General features: G+C 28.0%; 1 protein-coding gene across 2 annotated transcripts in view; it reads left to right on the top strand.

Annotated features, from left to right (window-relative positions):
• The window catches only part of LOC136969432 (patched domain-containing protein 3-like), a 330,862-nt gene that overhangs the window by 294,239 nt on the left and 11,446 nt on the right, over window positions 1-25,177 (top strand). The window contains exon 1 of one of the 2 annotated variants that reach the window (XM_067263588.1): window positions 12,877-12,970. The exons of the other annotated variant lie outside the window; for it this stretch is intronic. The gene's annotated coding sequence lies outside the window, so the exon portion shown is untranslated. Of the gene's footprint in view, window positions 1-12,876; window positions 12,971-25,177 lie in introns of those variants that run through there. 2 annotated transcript variants of the gene reach the window in all.

Genomic DNA, 25,177 nt, shown 5'->3' with positions numbered 1-25,177 from the left:
CTAGTATTGCTAGTAAAAATACTGATAGTAAAAACAGTTAAATTTCAGATACGTATCTGTCATGGCGGCACTTCCTGTTGCGGCTAGCCTCGCTCCCAACGCCTTCAGTTTCAAGCGATTTGTTATCACGTGACAACCTTACCGGCCTGGATCACGATATAAACTAAGATAACATATACTAATATATAACAACAACTAATTATACTAAAATACCAAACGAGATACTAATACTAATAATATATATATATATGAAGATAATATATATATATATATATATATGAAGATCCCTATGGGGTTAATGTTTTACATACTGTAGCGAACATGGCGGGGCGTCTCGTCTCTAAAAAACAGTGGGGACGCACGTTCTAACCTAACATAACCTATTCTAATAAATTACTTCTGTTCGCTACCGTAGGTAATATTGACCATTAAAAAAATTATAAAACTAAGCCGTTTATTACAAGAAAAAAATAAGCACACTCACCTTCAGTATCAGTCATTCGTCGACTTTAAAACGCCTTTTTGACCGAGTATTACTACATTCGCAAACTTCGGTATTAACCCTTTTATTTGGATTTTTCTTTTGTCGATAATTGCTTCTTTACACTGGAACGGCACTTATCCTCCTTTAGTCTCTTCGCACCGCTTGCACGCTTCGGTATCGCTTCCGGGGCTGCCGGAACAGTTTCTGGCTCCTTCCATTCGGGCGCACGGCCTGTTCCTGGATAACTTCGGCTTCAATGACGACAAAAAATTTCAAAACGTTCGCCCGGCTTCAAACTATCCCATTTCAGAAACTTCCGCTTACTTACAATCGTTTCGTCGATTTCGACAGTTTTTCCGGGGCCGCCAATTTTCATACTTGTTAAATTAACATGAGAAACCATCATTACACGCCTAATGAAATTAGCCCAATCGACACCGGTACTAGAACTCACTGCAACTGCCAAACACGAAGATTTCAACGAACTATCTATGCAAATGAGGTGCCATATGAAAGCGAACATCGACCGCCACGAAATTTTGCCAAATTTACCCTCGAAAGTTCCTTCGAATGCCGAAGTATTAGCATTACAGTTATGACATCGGAAATAAACCGAATTAGTACCAATCCTATAAATAATTTTACAAATTCCATTGCACCTACCACACTTCGCATCAGTCGGTTGCAAACCCATCTTAATGGCGAATTTTACATCAGAAGGATTCCTTACATCGATACTTAACTCCGGATAATCCATTTCCAAATAACGAAAAAAATCCCTCGACGTTAAATTCCGAAACTCCATTATAAAAAAAAAAAATCTCGTTTTATCGAAACCTCGCAAATCAGAGCAACCAGATTTAAATTTTTATAAAGAGCCAACTAAAATTTTAAAAAAGCCAGAAAAAAGCCAAAATTTATTATATATTTTATATACATTATACTTTAATTATATTTGAATGCTATTTTATTATGTCAATGCTTCTTTTCCAAAAAGCATATCTTCATGATCAAGGGAGGAAATTGATTCAGAGGAATACAGTTTCTCAGAAGTAAAATACTCTAACATTTTATGTGAAGGGACAAATTCTTTGCAACGTATATTTGAGGACAAAAGTTGCGCTAGATCTTGAAATAAATTCATTCCTGATGGAAGCCTTTGTTGAACTTGGTTTAAAGCCCTTCTAACATGTGAAAACACCTTTCTTTGGTAGTTAGAAATTGTTGCTTGATTTTTTCGCCATTATTGTTTACCTGCAGGTATTTATCTCATTCATTCAAAAAATTCATTCCAAAATCAACTTTAGAAATACTTTTCTTATAATTACCATCATCAAGTCTACTCTTTAAAGTTTTGTAGTGCAAAATAAACTTTCATGCAACTGATAAGGGTCTGCTTTATTTTGTTGAAAAAGGCCATTTAACCTTCCAAATTCTTGAACTATTGGAGTTGCAAAATGGAAATAGAGATAATTAGTCTGATCCAAGATCATTTCTTTTAATAATATACAACTTAGAATGCCTACTGGAAAATATAAAATCAGATTTGTTAAAAAATAAAATTATCATGATGTTATTCGAAAAAAGCCAAAAAAAAACAAAAAAACCAAACAAAATTTTTGACGCCAATCAGACTGAAAAAAAGCCAAATTTCGCAAATTTGGCATCAAAAGCCAATCTGGCAGCCCTGTCGCAAATACGAAATCACCGCTTCGGCAAAAATCACACGTCAACGGCAGGGAAAAAACACTAGCGCCACCTGGTTCAAACTTCGCAACACTACAATCGTCCGCTTCGAGATTACGGGAATGCCGCCATGGCAGTATACGTAAGTGAAATTAAACCGTAAAAACAATATTAATTTATACGCGCAAGAATTACTACAGGTCCGGGGTAGGGAAATCCGAGCTTCATCTCTCGATGACCCTCGGTCCGTATGTGTCCATGTTCTGTGACAAAGTTCGAAATTATTATGGGAATAATTTGTCGTGCTTGCAATGACCATTATATCTGGAGAAGTCTTAACTTTCCGCTTTATTCGGGTTACGTTTCTCATACGCAAGAATCTCTTCCGTTGCCGTATTTGACAGGTTTCGTGCTTATAGTGGAATAAAACAGAAAATCGCTCTGTACCGAAGAATTTTTTCCGTTTTATTCAGGTTCTGTTTTAGACAGGTTTTTCTGTACAACTATGGAAATTGCATGATTATCAGAACTCTTGTCAATTACTGGCTCCTTCTTTACATGGTTTCCCGACCTTTGTTGCTTGTCTACCTCAAAATCAGACTTTATTCGCCGATCTCTTTCTATACTGGTACAAGATGGAAAATAGCCTAAATAATGATTTTCTAATAACTTAATTTTTATTTCCAATATCTAGGACGCTTTCGACTTTCAAATTATTAATCTAATTTCGCTTAAATTTGTTAAGGCTCATTTCAAAGTCGATGTTTTTATGCCTCTCAGTCTAGGACTTTTTATGGATTCTGCATTTTTAAAAATTGTATTTAATGACAGTTTTCATAATTCAAAAAATATGTTTGAGATCCAGAAGCTTAAATATTGAAAGAAATACTTTAAAATTTAGAATATAATTAATTCTTCATTCCTTTTATGTACTGTACAGATTTATTTATGGTGCTGCTGAAATTAAATCGAAAGTTTAATTATGTGGATCCACCTCAGCTCTTAAATTTTATGTAAGTATTTGCCTTCTAAACTTGTTAATAATTTAAATTCATAACTTATAATTAAACTATTTGTATAGATTTAATTTTGTCAAAATTTCATCAAATTATGCTTTTAATATTTAATGCGGAAGTCACAGTATTTTATTGCTTTTGTTGTTTACATCATTCCTCAAATACGATTATTAATATAACTTAAATTTATATCTTGACTGTAGTAGACTGTAGAAAGTTTTAGTATTTGAAAGAGATGAGCAAATGAGTGAGTGCAAGATACAGCTGGACGGTGTGACAATTTACCTGAAGATCACCTTTGAGTGAAATGGCAGAATAGATAGGAAGATTAGAAGACGTGTGAATGCTTGTATGAAAGGGGTTGAGTATACAGGGTGATTGATTCGTAAGAATATATTTCCGAAGAAAGTACAGTACATATGGCTTTGTACAAGAATGTGGTCCTTTCAACCCTGTTGTATAGTTGTGAGGCATGGGTGTGGGGAACAAAAAATTTGCTTTAAATTAATAAAATAATAAAAGATTTCCTATAAAAATTTAATGCAATATTAAAAATAGCATTTATATTATATAAATAACATAGTAACAGGCCACAAGGAGCGAATGGCGAAAGATGAGGTGGGTAAATTGTATGCGGGAGTGTGAGGGAAGGATAGGGCGTAAAAGACCGAGGAAAAAATAGGCTGAGCAAGTGTCTGAAAGAGAAACAGATGTTGAGGGAGACGCCGAGAGTGTGTGAAAAGAATGTGACCACCCCTTTAGGGAATGCCTTAACAGTATATTAAAGAAAAGAATAATATAGTCCTTAGAGTGTACTGTACATAAACAATTAAGTTACAATGTACAATGTATGTTTTTATATACTGTACTTATGCGTATAGATGTACTGTACATGTGTATACATTATATATATAATAACAGTAGGTTTTTACAGATGTACTGTACGTATGTATTTAGGTATATGCTATTGTTTATGTGTATATGTATACATACACACGCAAATAATAGCAGTAAATCTTTATGTTTATTCTTTTCTTTTTTTTTCTTTTTCTTTTTTTTCCTTTTTTTCAATCAATCAATCAATGTTTTTTATTAGGTACAAACAAAATGTACATTACCTGATTCCGCCACATGCATTACCAGGCAAAACAAACAATTAATCATACATATACAGGAAATATAAGTATAAACCAGAATACATAAGCTAGAGTGTAAAAAAAAAAAAATAGATGCAGCACAAAACAAACATGAACCTATATATAGCGTGCAAACAAGCACCTTTACATACAATACATATAACACATTCTACCTACTAATACATACATACTAAGATATACATATACATATAATACATAGAATACATACATATACATACAATACATAGAATACATACATATACATACAATACATAGAATACATACATATACATACAATACATACTAATACATATCAAGAATAAAATACAATATATAAAAGGCACATTCTGCGAACATGCCAGTGAGACTACAAATGTACCGTTGTTTTCACACAGATTACCGTGACAATCATGTCATAAGAAGCTTTATGTTTATTGTATACAGAAATATTCGGTTTATTAAACTCTTTATTAAACTCTTCTCCTAAGAGAGGCTATTTTAGCAATCCCAATAAGAGTTCGCCGGGCCCACATTGGGACAGCCGGATGGTGAGGAACAGACCACCACCCGAATAATTCTTAGGCTTTTTCGACTCGTTCACATTCGATCCCGGATCCCCAGAGCGGTAGGCTGCCACCTTGACCGCTCAGTCATCCAGAAGTCTAAATATTCGGGTTAGTGCGATTATGCATTCCAGAAAATTACTGCACTAATCAAGTAATACGTTTAATAGGAAAAATTTACAATTCGTTTGAAAAAAAGAATGTTTTCACTTAAAATATAATTATACTCATACACCAATTAAAGCGATCTCGTTCTGTAATCGGAATTAAAAATGCTCTGAGCATCATTGAACAATTATTCTTTGTTATACAGCTTGGAAAAATGGCGGCCTCTTTACTTATTAAAATAGTTACTTCTTTATCAAAAAAACAAAAAACAAAACAAGCACCTGATCATTCGCTGAGAGATATTTATTCTTAACACAAACGTTTTCAATCCAATCAATGGATCATCATCAGGCGAAATTCGAACATTACAAAAATAGAACAACAAGTTCAAAATACAAAAATATATAACGGCTAACCAAAACGTAACTAACAGCACAATATCATTTCTAAATATCAACAAATTAATAAAAATGCTGCTAAAATTACAAATAAAATATTAATATATAACAAACAAAAAGTGTATACAAAATATTAATACCTCTGCCTTAAAAAACAGATAAATAACACTAAATAATACCACTGCTTAATAAGCTGTACAGAGTTTTTCATTAAACTGTACATATTAATAAAGCTACTGCTCTTATTAGAAGTTTATAACTGCATACTTCCATGCGGAAGGAAGCCCCTCGACATCTTCTTCTTATCTTCAGAATTAACTTATTTAATACGGCACGAACCGCCATTACAGTCGTAAACGTAAAATCCTTCAAACCGAAACCAAAGATAGACGGAGTGACGTCCTAAATACAGTAAGTTTACTAAAAGTAGTCTAAGTAAACGAGTAATAATTCTTACAGTGGGCGGAGTCAGAAGTACTAAGAATATCGTGGCAAATCCTAAGTCAGAATTCTGTGTTACTGAACACGACCCAGGGCAACATAGGCATTTCGTTCAATTCTGAAAACCGTCTTGAAAGCTATCTTCCTGAATTTGTGTTCATTATGAAGAATAAAATACAATTCCTTTGGAAAAGTATACTCTTACATGCCTTTATTTTACACGGCGAAAACATCTGGGTTCAAAGCACCGTTTAATTCTGCCGTTGTACAATAATGCAGGAAAACTGTAAGCTTAATTAAGCTTAATGTTAGTTTATTGTTCTGAAAAACTATGAGCAATGCGAGGAATATTGAATTCAACTCTTTCAGTGATATGGAAATCAAAGAAGCAGGCTTAAGTTACGATTGATGCTTGGCATGATGAAGCATGGTTGAAAAACATCATTGTTAAAGTAAAATGTACAATCTAAAGCACGGGTGGATATAGGGGGCCACGTGTCCTAAGTATGTTAGTTTTGATATCTTAAGTGCTTTAACTATAACAAATTTGTGATATTTTACCTATATTTTTTTGTTGTCTTCTTATCCGTTTACCTGTCACAGCTAGGGTTTCTCATTTCCCGGTCTTTTGCTTGTCCCGGGATTCCGGGATAAAGTGAACTGTTTCCTGGAATTCCGGGAAATCCCGGGATAGAATTAATTATTTTTAAGATATAAAAAATATTTTGAAATCAAATGATATAATTATTTTTTATTTTTTAAATTAATTTAATACGTTCCGCAATCTCCAAAATCATATTAATAATGCTGTGTAAGATATATATTAAAAATTAACTTTGAATTACGTAGAAATTTTCACAAATAGAAAAAATTTATTAAAGTTTGTTGGAAACTGCATACAACAAAAATGCCTTTGAATTGAGTTGAAAATTAAAAAAAAAAAAAGAACTTAGATCAAACTTCTAAGTTAAAAGGTAATTTTCGTTTTTTAAATAAAAACATATTATAAAAATTTACAATAATATTTTGTATTAAGATTTTAAAAAGCAAAGATGGTCAGTCAATACTCCGATCACTCGATCTGGTTCTTATTTAACTAATGAAAACTCCTGCTACCGAGAATGCCCTTTCCGATTCAATTCATGTGAGTGAAATCGTCTTTAAATCATTTAAGAGAAGACATATGTTGTGTGTTTTCACCTGTAGCCTGGAAGATTTCTAGTTCACTTTCGAGATTGTAGTACTTCTTTTGCTCTCTAGTATTCTTGATTTGTCTACTTCGGTTGCTTTAGTAGAAACATCAAGCTTATAGCCCGATAATTCGGCAGTTCGTTTGGCTTTAATAATTAGGTTTATGAAGAAAAACTTCATACTTGCAGACTTCGTACTCGTTTGTATCATTGCCCAATTTGCACAATCTGGCGTTTCGCAGTTATTGAAGTTACTGGGCATGGTTAAAAATTAAGACTGCATAAGCACAATTATTCCAGATATTACAGGTTCTGACAAGTAAAGAATTTTCAGAGTCCTGCCACGAATAAGCTACAGATTGATTATTGACAATCTGTGACATGCTATAACGAGGAAAAATTAAAAAAAAAAAAAAACTAAGAAGTAGGTTTAAACTTAATAAATACAAATGAATTCTGACAGTTTATGAGTTAATTATACTTTCTACTTGCAAAATTTTCTCAACCTTAACACAAAATAAGAAAAGAGTGAATTTTTAAGAAGTTTGCGGGATTTCCCGGGATGAGAAGAATTTCCCGGGTTAAAAAAACAACCGGGATCCCGGGATCTCGTTTGAGAAACCCTAGTCACAGCATATTTAATGAGACCGAAAATTCTCCTAAGTATTTTATTTTCAAAATGGAGGGCATTTGATATAGTGTTTGCTAAGTTTTTGCAACATCCATGGATCTAATGCAGGGTTTGTATATCTTAATTTTATTTTTATTTGAGAGTATACTAGAAGAAAGTAAGTATCGTAGAACAAAGAATGCTCTATTTTCGATCTAGATACGTGCTTGAATTTCTATGTGGATGTTATCTTTAAATTTTAAATATGAATTTTTTTGCACTTCTAGAAAAGGATGTGCAATTTTATATTAATTAAAATAAATTTATAATATAAGTTAATTTTAAAATTTAAAATAGTGTTAATTTATTTTTTATTGCTAAATTGAAGCAAAATTTCATTTAAAAATATGTAACATCTTTTGTACGTATATAGATATACATGTTATTAGGCTAGCAGTAATGGCAAAACTTCACTATCAGTAATGGATTGTGACATTCTGAGCCTTAGGCACAGAAGATTCCCTTTACATAATTTTACAATACCATAAACTAGAAAAAACGCCTAATTATAGCTATAGAATTAATTATAAATTATGATATACAATTGCAGTAATGAAATTGCTTATTTTTTCTAATAGCCTCTCTAAAGATGTGCCTCAAGTTCTTAGCAACCAGTGCCGAGTCGATAAAACCATTGAATATTGGTAGTTGGTCCCGGTTTGCGCAAGGCCGCGAGGAGTTTTCATGATATTTGTCTAAAGTTTAAATAGAGGCTAGTTTTCTGTGTAAAATTCTCTCGGGCGGCATCTTTCCTTGGCAGATCGCCCGCGTGTTGCATTCATTAACTTATCCATAGATCCAATCCAATTCAGATTTTTTAATACGGAATAATTGTGTTTTGGTGTTAAAAGTTGGATATATTATACTATTTAGGCTATACCTATTTTTATACGCTTTTGTTAACTTACTCCGTTTATATATTTGTCCAGAATCTTGTAACTCAATTTTCACCCACTTCCCAATTACATGCTAATCAAGAAGAATTTCAATAATTCAGTGTTCCCTACATAAAACTAAAAAGTATAAAATAAAATATATTAAAAAGAATTTAAATAAACGCTTCTTATTCATGTAAATGCACTAAAAGGTGAAGAATAAACTTTTTTTAACTTTCACAGTATTCTTGGTATTATTTGGCTAAAAATAAAACGGGCGCTTATAGGAAGTCCATAAAAATTGATAGACAGTGTAATTAAGAATGTTTATTTTACTATTAATTAATTACTGTCTATAAATTACACTGTTAGGTTATTGCTGAAATAATAATTAGTAGAGTTTAGTATTAGTAAAAGTTGAAAAAAAAATTATTTTTGCCTTTTAGCGCATTTATGTGAATAAAAAGCGTATCTTTAAAATGCATTTTAACATAATAATATATACTTATAAAATATCTATACAAGTTTTTAATCTATTTTCAGTGCAAATTCATTAAATGAAATAATAAAATATATCTATAAATAATAAAAATATATCTATAACAATAATAATATATATCATTATTGTAATTATTCTTTACGAAAGATTCATTAACGATTTTCTGTAAAGGAAAGACTATCATTTTAGGAAATATTAAAAAAGTTAATGATAAAGTTAGTCAAAGTTTTAAATTATAGTTCTAGTTCTTATGTCAATGTTAATTCCATTTTATGGGTATAACAAGTACTTTTAGTAATTAAGTTAGTTATCTAATGACCTCGGTCAATAGGTTTTTATTTTATTTTTTGCTACTGATACGTGTACATTGAAATTTTTCTTTACCTTGAAGAGAACAAAACATGAATTACAATAATAAAATTGGCACCATTAAGTAAATCCTCAAAGTAATTTTAACAGTTAACTGAAACATTTTAATTTAAAATATATTTTACAATAATTATCAGTTAATAGTTTTAAAGTGTATTTTAAATGTATAATTTAGATTAATCCAAAAATTGTTGTATTTTATGTTGCAACTTGCAAGCTATTTGTAAACAATAAACAGGATCATGGTTAAGATTTACCGAGATACGAGTTATAAGTTACGAACTATGAACGGGTTATGAGTTATTTCCGATTTAGGAAAAGAAAATGTTTTCGAATAACGCACTGCAGCATTGTTAAATTAGTTATTTTATGACAGAACGGTTAACAAAGCACATCAAAGAAAAGCAGTTTTTCGGAAACAAATTCTTTTGAAGAACTTTTATACTTTCTTGTTTTAATTTATATTGTATTTAATGTATTTGTAATGTAATGTATTTTTATTTTTATGTAATTGTTGTCTTCGTTTTTGGGTATATTTGTTAATTTTGGGGTAGATATCAACTATCCTTTTCTATTTACTTGTAAAAATAAATAAATGAAGTATATATAAATATGTTTGTTAATTAAAAATCGCTTCTTAAAAACTATTATTGAAATTTACCGGGAAGACGATCAATAGAAAAGAACGGTAATTTTTATAAAGAAAACAAAAATTTGTATTCTGTCCACTGTTCATCTCTGATCTATCACCCATATAAAGTCGGCAGGATGGTCAACTAGGGATCGAATTCGGACGATCGAAAAATCCCAGAAATTTTTCAGGGGCCATTCATCCTGGATATGTTGAGCCTCGTCCCTCTCTTCAGTTGCTCCAGTTGTGCGTTGTAGGCCTGGTCGAATCCACGATGGATACGATTGAAAGACCTTCTTAGTGCCTACAGAGCAAAAAAAGATCATATCATAAAAGTATTATGATAGTGCTTAATTAAATTAATATCTGCGTTACATATGATCATAATAAGTGATCTTTCTGGCTTTGGTCTTTTCCAGAATTTTAACATTTTTATCTTAGCTATAGCGTGATATTAGCATACTAAAAAACTGGAGTGTTGAAATAAAATTTCTTGTCTACAATGATTGATATTGTAGTTTCTTAATTTCTTTTTTATTCTGACGCTGTTGTTTTGACAATGATTCACAATATATTCCTATAAAATTATTCTAGTAAATTTGGTATTTGAATTCGTATGGTTTGAAAGACATATAAACTACAGATATATTTTCGATATTTCATAATTTATATTAATGCTTAAAGGTGATATTATTAGTGACTATATACCACGCGCCATAATTATCTTATCTTTCCTTATTCCGTAAATGCAATCTATATGATGCACGTTTATCTTGTGAAATATATTACGTAAACACAAAGCTTCCTTTTAGCTATGTCCTTGGTTAACTGATTGATATTTACAGGATGAAAACTTGATAAATTATCACACGAAAATTGCAATATTATATTTGTTAGTAACTTCATTTATTTCTAAACTTTTTAGAAGCAAATTTCATTCTTTTATAGCATAACAAGTTAATTAAATTTCATATTTAAATTGGTTTATACACGTTTGAAACTTTTCAAAATAGCTTAGGAAACTATTTTTCCGGCATTATAATTTTTCTAATTGTCTTATATTTGATATAAATCACATTATTAATTTAAAGTAAATGAAATGTATATAATAATAATATAATTCAAGCTTTTGAGGAGGAAGATCCGGGTTCGATTTTTTTAGAAAGAATTTTTTAATATTTTAATATTAAAATATATTTTTTAACTTTTTAATATTTTACAACAATTTCGCGAATGCTTCAGAAAATAAATTATTTATTATTATTTTTATATATATGTTTTATAACTTATTAGTTTCAATTAGGAGAGCCCTCTTTTCATTGAAAATATCATAAATAACAATACATACGGAGTAAGACAATTACGTTAAAAAAATTTGTTTTCTATAATTATTTTTATATATATAATAATTCTTTATATTTTAAGTGTTTTATTTGCTTATATTCTTTATGTTTTTACTTTACATTATTATCAGGAACAATAGATGGCTAATATCCACTGAAATATAGACTACATATTTCAGCAAATGTAACAGTAACAATGTTTATAATACCAAAATCAAATATATTTTCCTTCTCTGAACTTAATTTATGCCTTTCGCTAAAATAATATTCAATCCTTAAAAGATTAATTTTAAATATTTTTAATATAAAGTTTTATCCAATAAAGATGTGAATAATTTTGCTAATTTTATAATTTTATTAAACATAATTTACAGACATAAAATACATATAGTTATGTACTGACAAAGACCCCTCTGAGCGCCCAAATTTGTCCGAAACACCGATGTCTGAGCCGACTCTGATATATACACATATAATTGTATAATATAATCTACTAAAAATAAATAAAAATATTAATATAAGCATAATATAAGATAATAATTTTCATTAATAATTTCTTAAATTATTTACGATGGATTCGGAGAATTCACAGTGTCCTTTCTCATTTATCTCTTGAGGGCACATGACCTCTACCTCATACTCACTACCCTTGAGTAAAACGTCAATTATGTCAGCAAATGTCTTGAAATTAAATAATTTGATGATGAATGTATTAATTTATTTTAAATACATAATATTTTTTTAAATTTTGAAATATATTTTGATCATTTGAGATTGTAAAATCTGAAAATAAATATTCAAAGAACCTATTTTATAGCTTGTTTTTCGATCAGTTAACGATTACGATTATTATTATATTGACAATATTCATAGTAGTCATTACAAACATTTACAGGAAATTTTTAAAAATAAAAAAATATCATATAAAATCTTATTAATCTCTTTCAGAATTATGGTTTTACAAATACGCTACTTACATAGCATATTTGGCTTATCGCCATCCTCGTGTTGGTTTTTTTTAAACTATAATTACTCGAAATATTTAGAATTTAATTAATATTCTTCAAATGATATTTATGTACAGAAACACATTCAAAATAATTTTTTTGTTTTTTCAAAAATGCAAAATAAAAAAATTTCATTTCAAATTATCATACTTTACGCATTTGTTTCTGATTTTTTAATAACATTATGCTAAATATTCTGCATTTAAAACATTAGAAAATCTGTTATAAGTCATAAATGTATAATTAAAAATAATTAATCTCAGGAAATCATTAGAAGTAGATGACAACAGAAATTTGTTTCGTAAGTTTATTTATTACTCGAAAAATACATGACAAGGTACCTTAAATTATTATGAGGAAAAATATCATCTAAAGTAAACTTGTCTATATATATATATTTAATTTAATTTAGGATTTTGATATAGAATTTTGATCTAAACTATCGCAAAAATCTTTTAGGAAAATAATAAATAAATAAATAAGCAATTAAAATTTTTATTTTTCAAGGTAAGCCAGTTAATACTCTGACAGCAAATAGAAACAATCATCTAAAGGTAAGAGAACAGGATACACGCTTTAAATATTTTCCTCTTATAAAATATTTTATACATTTTAAGACTATTTTTAAGACTTTATTTTTCATTTATCAATTAAAAATATATTAAATATATGTAATTAATTTTTGAATTTGGATAATATACATCGATTATTGCATGATTTATCTTATTGTTTACATTTTTAAATATTTAAATAAAAATATTTATAAATTGTACAAATTGATAGTTACATTATAATTATGTAAACATCTTGTTTAAATATTAATTCTTTATTTTAAATAATTACGTATTTAATATACAATATATAGGTAGGAAATTGCGTATACTACTAATATATTTTTTTCTTATTAACTTGATAAATCTACTTACACATATGTAATATTTTTCTGATTTCTGATTATTATGTAGTATGATATACACGTGTTTTATGCGCAAATTAATCTAGAAACAGTTAAATGAAAACTAAAAATGTTACAGTATATCCTACGCGTTCATATAAACAGATATTTACTATAGCATTTTGGCTATGTACAGTACAATAGCTGATTCTGCTGACGTATTTCTAATAGGCGATACTTTGTGATAAGGTTTGGCCACCCCTGCTATATAGGTTATAGCTATTATTGCTCAAATAATTGTAACTTCTAAACAATATTCTCTTCGTTTTATTTCAATAAAATTAAGTTAAGTATTCGATATTATTCACTTATAAACGGGAATATTAGTTTTGTATAGTTTTATGTCTTTCTATTGATAACAAAGAAGACACAAAAAGTTATTGGGACATGTGACAAGCGGAAGAAATTACATAATATGTTTGCAGAAAATTATATCGATAGTATTGTATAAGCAAAATACACAGTCGTAGAGAATATCTTGTAAAATTACATACTATTTATATATCTAAAATAAAATTTCAAGAAACAATATTGATAGAGATAAATATTTTTGTTGTTTATAGAATAGTCTTTAATGAAAGTAGAGAAAAGTACTATATGTAAGTTATAACAAGGCGTTTATGAAAATAATTAGAAGATATTAATGTGTATTTTATAAATAATAACAGAAAATTTTCTGAAGAAACAACCGGAAGTAGCTGATCGAGCTCGTTTGTATGTTTTAAGCATTCGAAGATAACTGAGTGGGACAACAAGAAAATATATTTGTGCCTTTTCCGTAAGTATTTTTTATTGTTTTAAACAAGTTTAATTGGTTTTAAAACAAGAATATTAATATGAAATAAAATGTTTATCACATAATATCATAATTGTTGTAATATGTTAAATAAATGTTATATTGCTAAAGGTTCTTTAATCTGATAAAATAATATTCATACAGTCTATTTAACATATCACATGAATTATTCTTGAAATAATTTAAAAATGTCACAAGTAAATAAATAAATAACTTGAAATACTTTCAGTTCAATTTTGATAAAAATTGTATCTGAAAGTATTTTAAGCATACATATATACAGTATAGGCTGATGTATAATATAGACAAAACAAATAAACTATATTATCTATCTGGTGCATTAAATGTACATATAAGGAATATATATATTATGTAGCCTATAATAATTAATAATATTATATATATACTGACTAATGAATAGGCAATGCACACATAGACACACGTCCACTCGACGCAATCAACCTCATTTCTTACTTTTATCAATAATAGTCAAATAATAATAGCGTAATATAGAACTAATGTAGAATGTTTGAGAGAAATTAATTAAGAAAAATATCAAATATATAAAATACCTTAATAAGTAACATTTAATATTAGCACAGAGTAAATGCTATTTATTTTTAAAACAAAAATTATTTATTAATGAAAAATATTTAATTATTCAACTAGATAAGAGTAAATTTTAAAAAGTAAATAATTAAATTTTTATGAAGATCAGTTAATATAAAACTGAGAATATTTAATACTAATACACGTTAAGAGAGTATTATAAATTTATTTTTATCACGAAGGCAATTTAAATATATTAAATGTGTACAAAGATTTAAAACTTTAAAATAATTTATAAATTTAATTACTATCAAAAATCTTTGCTTAATTTACATTATTCATCACCTGCGTATAATATTTTGCAACGTGACAAGTGTTTATTAGGCTTTGGTTTCCTCCTATATTCGATGATTTCTAATAAGATAAAATTCTCCGTATTGAAGATTATATTTTGAAAAGTGTGTAATTTGCATTTAAAATTGTGTAAATTGTTACGTAATTTTTAAAATCAAATTCTAATAATAATAAATTTAGGATAAATAATGACTAAATATTATTCGATGTGTTCAAAAATAATCTTGATTTAGGTCTGATGTCTTACATAAATTATATTACTGAATAAGAGGAAGTTTATTGTTATGTTATTTACTTTAAAACATTATTTTTGAACGAAGCTTTTATATATACTTTATGTAGACGTACCTCGTTTTATAGCGTTTTCGATAATACAACGCTTTTCAATTGTATTTATTTTTATTATTTTTCGAGCCTACCTTTCTCTTAAGGAATTTTCAGTATATTTTATTTAGTATTTTTACTTTTGTATCGTTTTCTTAGGCCTAAGAGCTATTGGGACACTTAATAATGATATTACACGTGTAAATATGTTTTTAGGCTTTTATATGCACTGGCAAATGGAGGGAAAAAATCTTTGTTTCGCTTTAAGGCGATGGTTTTAAATCTAACCCAACGTATTAGAGAAACGTGTCTGTACACTTATGTGTGGACTTTACGTGTATATACTAAAGCCTTTATATACAAGACGAGGCTTTAATAAACAAGACAAGAACTTTATACTGTAAACAAGACGATAAATTATTTATTGTGACATCGTCACAATGGCGTGTGGCAATTTTTAATCATATTTTTTAAAATTTATTTAATTTAAAATATATCCTCTTCATCTCAAATTAGTAGTGTCTTGCCCCTGTACATCATACTTTTCGTCAGCAACGGACTCGTGCCAGTCATCAATCTAACTCCTTTTAGGGAAAAGTTAATTGAAATAACATGACTTCTGGTTTGCATTGGAAGCTTGTCTATAGTTAATCAGTACTTCCTGCCTTAAAGTTTCTATATCTGCTCTCGTCTTTCATTTATCTGACTCCGTTATCGAAATTAGGGAAAGACAGACAGACGGACGACAGCGGGAATTTATAGGTCTACAAATTTTTCAAGTTGCAACCCAACACGACAAGACTTTATAAACAATACAAGACAAGGCTTTAGTATACAAAGAAGAAAACAAGTTTATATATATATATATATATATATATACATACTGTATATACAGTATATTTGTTTTTCTTGTCTTTGATTTTTGCGCTTATAAAATTTTACTTCTTTCAACGCACACAAGAACTTTATTTGTAATATATATTTTTGGAATTTTATGCGTTTGCTGTAATGTAATATTTAATTAATGTAAATTAGGAAGAAAATGTACTGAATTTAAGATCAAATATTTTAATTTGTCAAATATTAATTTGAAAAAAAATATTAAATTCTTAAATATGATTAAAAGTAAAATTTTATTAATGTGACTTCAATTAGGCCTAAATATCCAAGTTTGTTTTAAATAAATTGAATTTTAACAATTGATAATGCAGAAAATCCGTATAATTAGACATGTAATAAATTAATCCTGAGACATGTTTTTTAAATTTGAAATTATATAAAATATAATTCTAATTCTACTAATCCTATAAATAAAATTAACAACTTTTTGTATTTTTTCTTCTTTTTTTATTTCAAAAGTAATTAAAATAAAAAATGAAGAGTTTAATATAAAATAAAAAGTTTTAAAAGTAAAGCTCTCGTTAATTACATTTATTTCCATTTAAAAAGAAAATAAATTGAAAATACTTGTTAAATAATTGTAATTTATTCAGCATTCAGTAGTTGCAAATATTTCTTAGAATTTTAATATTTATTTTTTTATTACAATTGAATTGTACTTGATTATAAATTAGGAAAGTTCTTAATATTTCAAGTATCGAAATATCTAGAGAGAAGAGACCCCATTAACGCATGATCACTCCCGGTCATGTTCGGGGACCTCGTTTCTTTGGAGCCTCATGTAAGACGAGGCACTTCGTTGTTTATTATTAATATTCCTGTTCTAAATGTGCATGTGTTTAATGCACCTAAAAATTGATTCGTGGTCCTCAAAAGCACGTCTTATCTAGAGAACTAAGTAAGATCCATTGGGATTTAAAAAAGTCCTTTTTAGTAATCGAGACTCAAATAATATACAGAGTTTCTAGCTTGAACTAATTCAATTCAATCATGTGATGCCTTTATTAGGAATGTTTGAATCGTACAATTTATTAATATTTCGGTCAGTTTGTTAATTTAGTGAAAAAATATTAACCGAAAACAATTGCCTTTTTTTGAAAATAATTTTTTGTTAAACGTACACTTACAGATACATATTCTAATATATTAGATGAAGTTTTGTCAGTTGATAGTCCCTGTGTTTTTTGTTGCTGCAATTTGGAAAAATTGCAAACATATAGATTCTCATTCGTCTGTTTGTCTGTCTTTCCTTAATCTCGAGAACGGAGTTAGATGAAATACTAGACCAGATATGAAAACCTTAGGGTAGGAAGCCCCAATTAACTATAGACGAACTTCCGATGAAAACCGGGAGTTACGTTATTTGAATTCAAAAACTTTCCGCTGAAATGGGTTAGATAGATGACCGGCACGATTCCATTGCTAACGGAAAAGTATCATGTGCAGGGGCAAGCCACTACTAATTTGAGGCGGAGAGCATATATTTTAAATTAAATAAATTAAAAATATGATTAAAAATTGCAGCCCGGCATTGTGACGATGTCACAATAAATAATTGCTCGTTCTAATAAAATTTTAAAATTTTACAGCATAGTCTTACTGATAACTTACAATACGTAAATATTGTAAACGTGCCAAATAAATACAACTACAGCTATTACATCGCGTAAGTATACGAATTAACGAAAACGAAAATGACTTTCCGCCTGATAAAAATAAATTTAGGAACATAAAGTCCTAAGTCGTAATCTCGTAATGTGTGACCCTATATTGTAACTTGTCAAGAAGGGGTTCAGCTTTTATGATTAGAAGAAATAAATCTTAAATTAATATATTAACTAGAACCAAACGCATTTTGAATAAATATCAACTAAAATACATACTAGTTACATTTATTTTATAGATTATTTTTGAAATTAAATCACCTTTAACTAAAAGATCTTGGAATATTTGGAAATAAATCTTCTTAAGGTATATTTACAAGCTCATTTATTAATGTACTAAAATAGCTTAACTTCTGGTGAAAAAATATATAAAACAGAACAAATTATGAATTAAATAAATTGAAAATTTTCTGCTTTTTCAAAGAAGTAAAATACTTATTTTAGATATTATTAGTCCTTGAATTAAATAGACAATGCACTGATTGATTGATAGATAAAATCTTATTTTGTGGAAAAAGTCATTTATTTTATCTTTAAATCACGTTTTCAGGAAATTTACTGTGATTGTTGTTATTATATTGCAATAGAAAATTACTTCAGAGAATTCTTTGCAAAATCCATTCATAAAATATTCTGATTTATGAACATTTTTATGATCGTAAAAGATTAGAGTTCTATTATTTTCAAATTCAAATAATTGGAGTTAAGTATGGAAACTTACTTAACTAACTCAAAAATTATCTATAATTTTATCCTAAAATAATATAAAATAAAGTGAATATTTAAATTTTTAAATTGAAACTCTATGAGATAAAACTTTTCGAGTAGCATGATGTTAGAATAAGGAATAGAATTGTATCAACAACAACAATATGATAATAAAGGGTCTTTTAATAGACTAATTCATTTTAAATGAATTTCAATAGTTTTCTTTGTGTTATTGTAACGAAAATTACAGAAATAGTATATAAAAGTGCAAAATACATTTAACTAAAAATTCAAATATATTATGAAAGTATCATTTTAACGACACTATAAAAAATGAAAATTAATGCTAATATATCGAGAAATATGCTGTCGAAACAGATTCACAATAAAAACTGGTATGTTTTTATTGTGAATCTGTGAAAGAATCACGATAATCTATAAAAATTCCAAATATACAATATATTATTTTATTCTTTTTATATAAAATGTGCTTTACTAAGTATTAGATGTGTGAAATATATTATAGTGTTATAGGCCTATAACCAAAATAATAAGAAAAATATTAACCATAAAATATCTAATTACTTTTGTTAATAATTATTACAAAAAAATATAATATTCAGTTTTATAGACATTCATAGACCAAGGTTGTACAAATGTTAACTTACATCAAGTCAAAATCATTCAAGATGCTTTTTTAAAAATTTGAATATCTTAAAAATGATATTTAATTTGTTAAAATGGCATACTTAGCAGATATTTTTAATTACTTGAATGGCTTAATACAAATATTCAAGGAAAACGTGAAAATATTTTGACATCCACTGACAAACGTCTGCATTTCAGAAAAAGTATCGCTTTGAAAAATCGCATATCAGAAAAAATATAAACTTCATAATAAAAGTGCTGGGGAAATTATTTCCGTTATAACAGAACATGTAACACTATTGAAAGAAAAAAAGATTGAAAGTTACCTTCCTTCCTTAAATATAGAAAATTATGACTGAATACGAAATCAATTCGGCGCAGTTTATAAACCAGTTTCGATACAGGAACAACTCGTCAACGGATAATACATTAAAAATGAAATTCTCTGAAATAACTCTTGAGGAATTTTGTTACAGTTTCCGTGAGCTCGGATCTCACATTCACCAATATAAGAACTCAAAAATGAGAATAACTTGCTTATATAGACGAAGTGAGGGTAACTATAACACATAGTAGACCTGATGCTGATGAAATTTCAAAAACCGACAAGCTCATGTATTGCATTATAATTGAAGTTCCATTTTATAAAAGTTTTATATTATTTTAGTTACTGTCTTTACAAATATAATATTTTTATTATTGTTTTACTATTATATATTCTGTAATCTATAATTTTTAAATAGATAAAATTATAGTTTTAATATATATTAAAATTATTTGAATTTTGAAACAATTAAATTTAATTTAAAATTTAGTAAAGAATTTAAATATTTAATTAAATTTTTAACATTTAATGTTTAAATTAAAAATTTTTATTAATAAGAAATTTAGTATAAAAGATAAAAATTTTGTAATAAAATATTTTAATTTTCTTAATAAAATAAAACAGAATTATTAAGGAAAATAAATTAAAATTTATTTTTGTTGATGTAAAATTATTATAAAGAACATTATTTATTTAAATTTATGACAGCGTTTTAATAGCGACGTTTCCTGCTTCTTTTTTAATTAGAAAAATTAAATGTTTTATGGTATATTTCTAATTAAAAAATTTATTCTTTTATAAAAAAGAACTCAAACAATTTTCTCATTCATCCAACGAATGTTGTTTTTAGAAAATTCACATTGCATAAATGTTATCTTGCGAAATATAATGATTTTTTCCTCAAGTTCTACTGTCATATAACCAAATAATTAGAAAAAGAAATATTATAAAAACAATCAAATTTTTATAATTATTGCTGGAAATATTTAAATTTTAAGTCGTATTAACGATTCAATATTTCTAAGTTAATAAGGCTTTTAATGATGCTTATAATAAAAAGTAGTTAATGAAGCGGTATATATTATTGTTTATAAAATACATTTTGTTACTTATATTTTACTTATGGTTAGTGCTGAATACAAATAAATTTAAAATATAGTCATGCCTCCTGCACCTCCGTGCTTCTTATCGCCCCTAAATTTATTTATTGCCCTCTGGTGGACGGTAGCGACCACTTTGGGAACCACTGTCTTACATTTTACAATGTTATATTAATTAAACGTGCATATTATGTACTTGAAATGAACTATTTCCAGTATAAATTTCAAGATATCATATGAAGTGACAGGTTTAATTACAGTGTTAGGTCTACTTGTTAGAATTTTAATTTTATCTTAAGGATATTTAGTATTTTACTTATGGCTTAACAAATATTTTCTGTCTCAGTTGAATATAAAATTTATATACTTGAATTTCTATTTTGAATATTATTTTCGTAATTAAATTTAATTTTATTAAGGAAGTTTTAAGTATTCTGAAAAGTTTATATGTGTATAGTCTATAGCTACCAAAATATCTAACTGGTGAATTATCACGTTGAAGATTCCTTTCCTTAATTATCATGCAAAATCATAACACTGTATCTTAATATTGTATACAGTAGCCATAATTTTTGAAAACCGCTACAAAATCTCCTCGAGAAATGGAAATTTAACAAGTATGGACGTGCCAAAATCTCAAAATAGGATACATTGACGAAAATGAATGTTGTTGATTTTTCACAATTCAATATTTCAAAACTGATTGCTTGATTTATTAACGCAATGTATTACTTCAGAAAGGCTATCTGAATTGAGACAACTATATTCATTATGAGCGGATCTAATCCTCAATGGGATCAATCTAATTGCAATCAAAATGAGCGAAGATTAGAAAATTATATTCTGATCCCATCACATATGATAAATGATGGAGCTGAGCCTCTTTCGAATGCAGATTCCCACGAATAATGGAATAAGCAGAGAAAATTATGAGTGTTGGTCATTTTCTACGTTGTAGTAGTTGTAGTGTCTAAGACAGGAATGGAGAACCTTTTTAAGCCTGTGTGCCATATAGTAAGCATACTTAGCTTTAAACATGTTTATGAATGCCAAAGTTTTATATTTCGAATAAAGGTATTTAAAGAAATCAAACAAATATGCTTTAATTAGAATAAATGTAAAAGAACTGATTGAAAAAGGATGATGAAGTGATAATCCGAAAGAATGAAAAAGACAGATGATAAATCGAAATCGTATGATACGTTACGTGCTATATGATTTCTCCTTACGTGTCATTTAGTCATGCGTGCTATAGGTTCGCCAACCTTGGTCTAAGACAACGCAACTAGACTGAAATGCACCTCCCTAGAGAACTTTCTATAGAAAACTGGCGTCTAGGTGTTAGACATACGAAGAAAACGCGAAACACTCAATGCAGCAGCCCGTTGATCAGCTGAGAACTCGGGATCAGCTGTGTTTAGTGGCTTTATCCACTCGGCCATTGGTGGTCGAATGTTTTTGGCAGCACATTATGGTTGGTTGTATGGTCATTACGCCTGACACCATTCAGCGTGTGCTTACTGATTGAGTATTACATTTAAATTTGCGGCAAATTGACAAGTTAGGCATATACGCCTAAAGAAATCTTTATTTTCACATGTAATTAACAAAACTGAACTATGAAATTTCAGCCTTTAATAAGCGCATAAGCTCAGAAATTATTTAACGTAGTATTTAACATAATTATAATTTGTTAATAATAAATTATAATTTAAATTTTAAAATATTTATTATGGAATAGAACAAGATTTTGTAACCTTGAATAAATTTATTTTTATTTTTTTATATAAGGAAATCAAAACTGTTCAAACCGTGTATTTTATGCCAGTTTCTCACCATATCGTAATGTGGCTTGGCCGATGATAGCCATGAAAACGGATGCTGTTCATACCCGCAAGGTTGAATGAATTTAAAAAAATCTTCAATACATATACCGTATAATACGTTAAAAAGTTCATACTCAGTTATAGTAATCGATATTTATTAAAAATTATTAGAATCTAGACGTTTATTTATTTGTATTTAAACAGATTTTCACTTAAGAATGCCCACGTGAATTAATTAAGATTTATTAAATACATATTATGTATTTAAATATATATTTAAGTTTATTTAAATTATTGTCGATTTAATAAATAACATTAAAGAAATATTGGTTCCATTCATCAATTAATACTTAAAATAAGGACTACATTGGTGGTATCCATGTTACTCCAATATATATTAGAGTAGGCTACTTACAATATATTAACGAAGATAATTGATTCGATTGCTGTTTTAAGATTACAATATACATTTATTTATAGATATAATATTTTTAGAAAATACTGATAAATTTTTCATCAAAACTTAAAAATAAACACGGATAGTTTGATATATAATAATAGACTTGGATGCCGCAAATCTACGATACTCCTCTTTTTTTATTATCGTCTACAGTTATTTTCTCGATTTCATATCATCCAAATTTTAAACAATTATACTTTAACGTAGAAAATTCGGTTAGATTTACTTTAGGTAGACAAAATGGCGGCTCGTCTTTGATTCCAGCAAACAGAAGAAAGGAAACAGTGGGGACGCACGTTCTAATCTAGCCTAACCTATTTTAATAAATTACCACAATTATTACCAACCAAATTATTAGAATAGGTTAGATTAGGTTAGATCGTGCGTCCCCACTGTTTCCTTTCTTCTGTTTTTTGCTGGAATCAGAGACGAGCCGCCATTTTGTCTACCTAAGGTGAATCTAACCGAAAATTTTTTCTGTATAACTTTCATCGTAAATATTTAGTAAATAAAAATTCATAAAAACATTAATTTCTGTATTCGGTACTTTATATAAGAAGCTAAGTTCATAGGAAATTTTAATTGCTCTCTTTTATATTCTATCGTAATTATTTGATATGTTAATCACCATTGTCTAGTAGTAAAAACCACTGAACACTGGTAATTGGTCCCGAATTCGAGTTGGAGTTTTATGGATTTTCTTCTAAACAGGGGCCAGTTTCCCCCGGAAGATACTCCTCACTGCAGATCGCCGTCGTGTTCCGTTGTCTTCTATAAAACCAAACTAACCTATATACAGAAAAAATAAAACAGTGCATTATAACTAGCTTAACGATAGAATGTAATCGACAATTATATAAACTTAGCGTAATTAAAGATGATATCATCAGTTGTAAGAAATGTTTCGAAATAAAATTAATAGTCTAGTTTATTCATTGTTTTATAAATATTAGAAAATATCTGATAATTTTCAAAATAGTTCTTATATAAATAATATTAAATACTTTGAAGAGATTTATAATAAAATAACTCTCACGCTGTTCATCAAATGAAATAGAAAATAACACATTTAATTATCTTTAATATCCAAACTTATGCACTTCAGGATTATCATCTTTCATCTTTGTTTGTCTTATATTCTATATTCTCTCTTCTTTTAGAATTAGAAATCTAGATTATATGAAGTTAACTAAGAATTTTACGATTCTAAAATAAAGCCTTGAAAGCGTGTATGCGAGTTTGAACTATAAATGTTTACGATAAAAGAATTATTTTTGATATAAATCCTTCTGTAAGTAAATATTTCTGCAGAAGAATGGAAAAGCGAAGAGACATTCTCTGTTCTTTTGCATTTTCACGAAGTATGAACCGGCCGTAAGCGAAACATTAAATAAAACATTATTCACGCGCTCCTAAGATTTATTCTAAGCAACCAGACAATATCTTCCTAAATTATTTGTTTGTAAGTCATTAAGTTTTAAAAATCTCTGTTAGTGCTAAGAAAATAAAATACGAAACAGTTGATTTATTGTAAATTTTTGTGTTATTTATGATTTTATTATAGAATAAATAAGATATGTGTTAACATAGGTTTGTATTATTTACTTTCTTTTACTAATGCTTCAAGATTTTAACAAAACAAAAAGACAAAAACCTTGCATTAGAGTTCTTAAAAAACAAACATTTTTTGGAGTAGTTACTTGATTTTTTACAATTAGTGACAACTGAAGCATACAATTATGTAGAAAATATAAGCCTACGGGTTAAAAATATAACTAGCCTTAATCTGATTAAGGGATAAAAAGAACTGAACAGAAGAAAAACGCTTAATTAACATTTCAATAACTTACAACAATTCCAACAGATTTTTTACAGCTGATCAATATAAGACAAAGTATACTTTTGGTTATCTTGTCTTTATTTTGAAGGATTTAATAAATTGTTTTTTTTTAACTAAGTTTAAATATCGATACGAGATTGCTCATCTCTTCTTCCGTTCACCCCGTCATTTAATATGTTAATTATCTGCCTCACCAATTAGAAATATCTAGTTTTACCTTCCTCTGAGAATGAACGGCATATCGGTCAAACGAGAAAGGAGATAAAGTACTTATTCAGCAGTACTCTTAAGTCTTTCTCTCCTTTCTCGTTT

Source organism: Centruroides vittatus, unplaced genomic scaffold, assembly GCF_030686945.1.
Source record: "Centruroides vittatus isolate TY-2023 unplaced genomic scaffold, ASM3068694v2 contig_1035, whole genome shotgun sequence".
Taxonomy (NCBI): domain Eukaryota; kingdom Metazoa; phylum Arthropoda; class Arachnida; order Scorpiones; family Buthidae; genus Centruroides; species Centruroides vittatus.
Note: the sequence above shows the minus strand (reverse complement) of the source record. Positions and strands in the feature narration are given on the sequence as shown.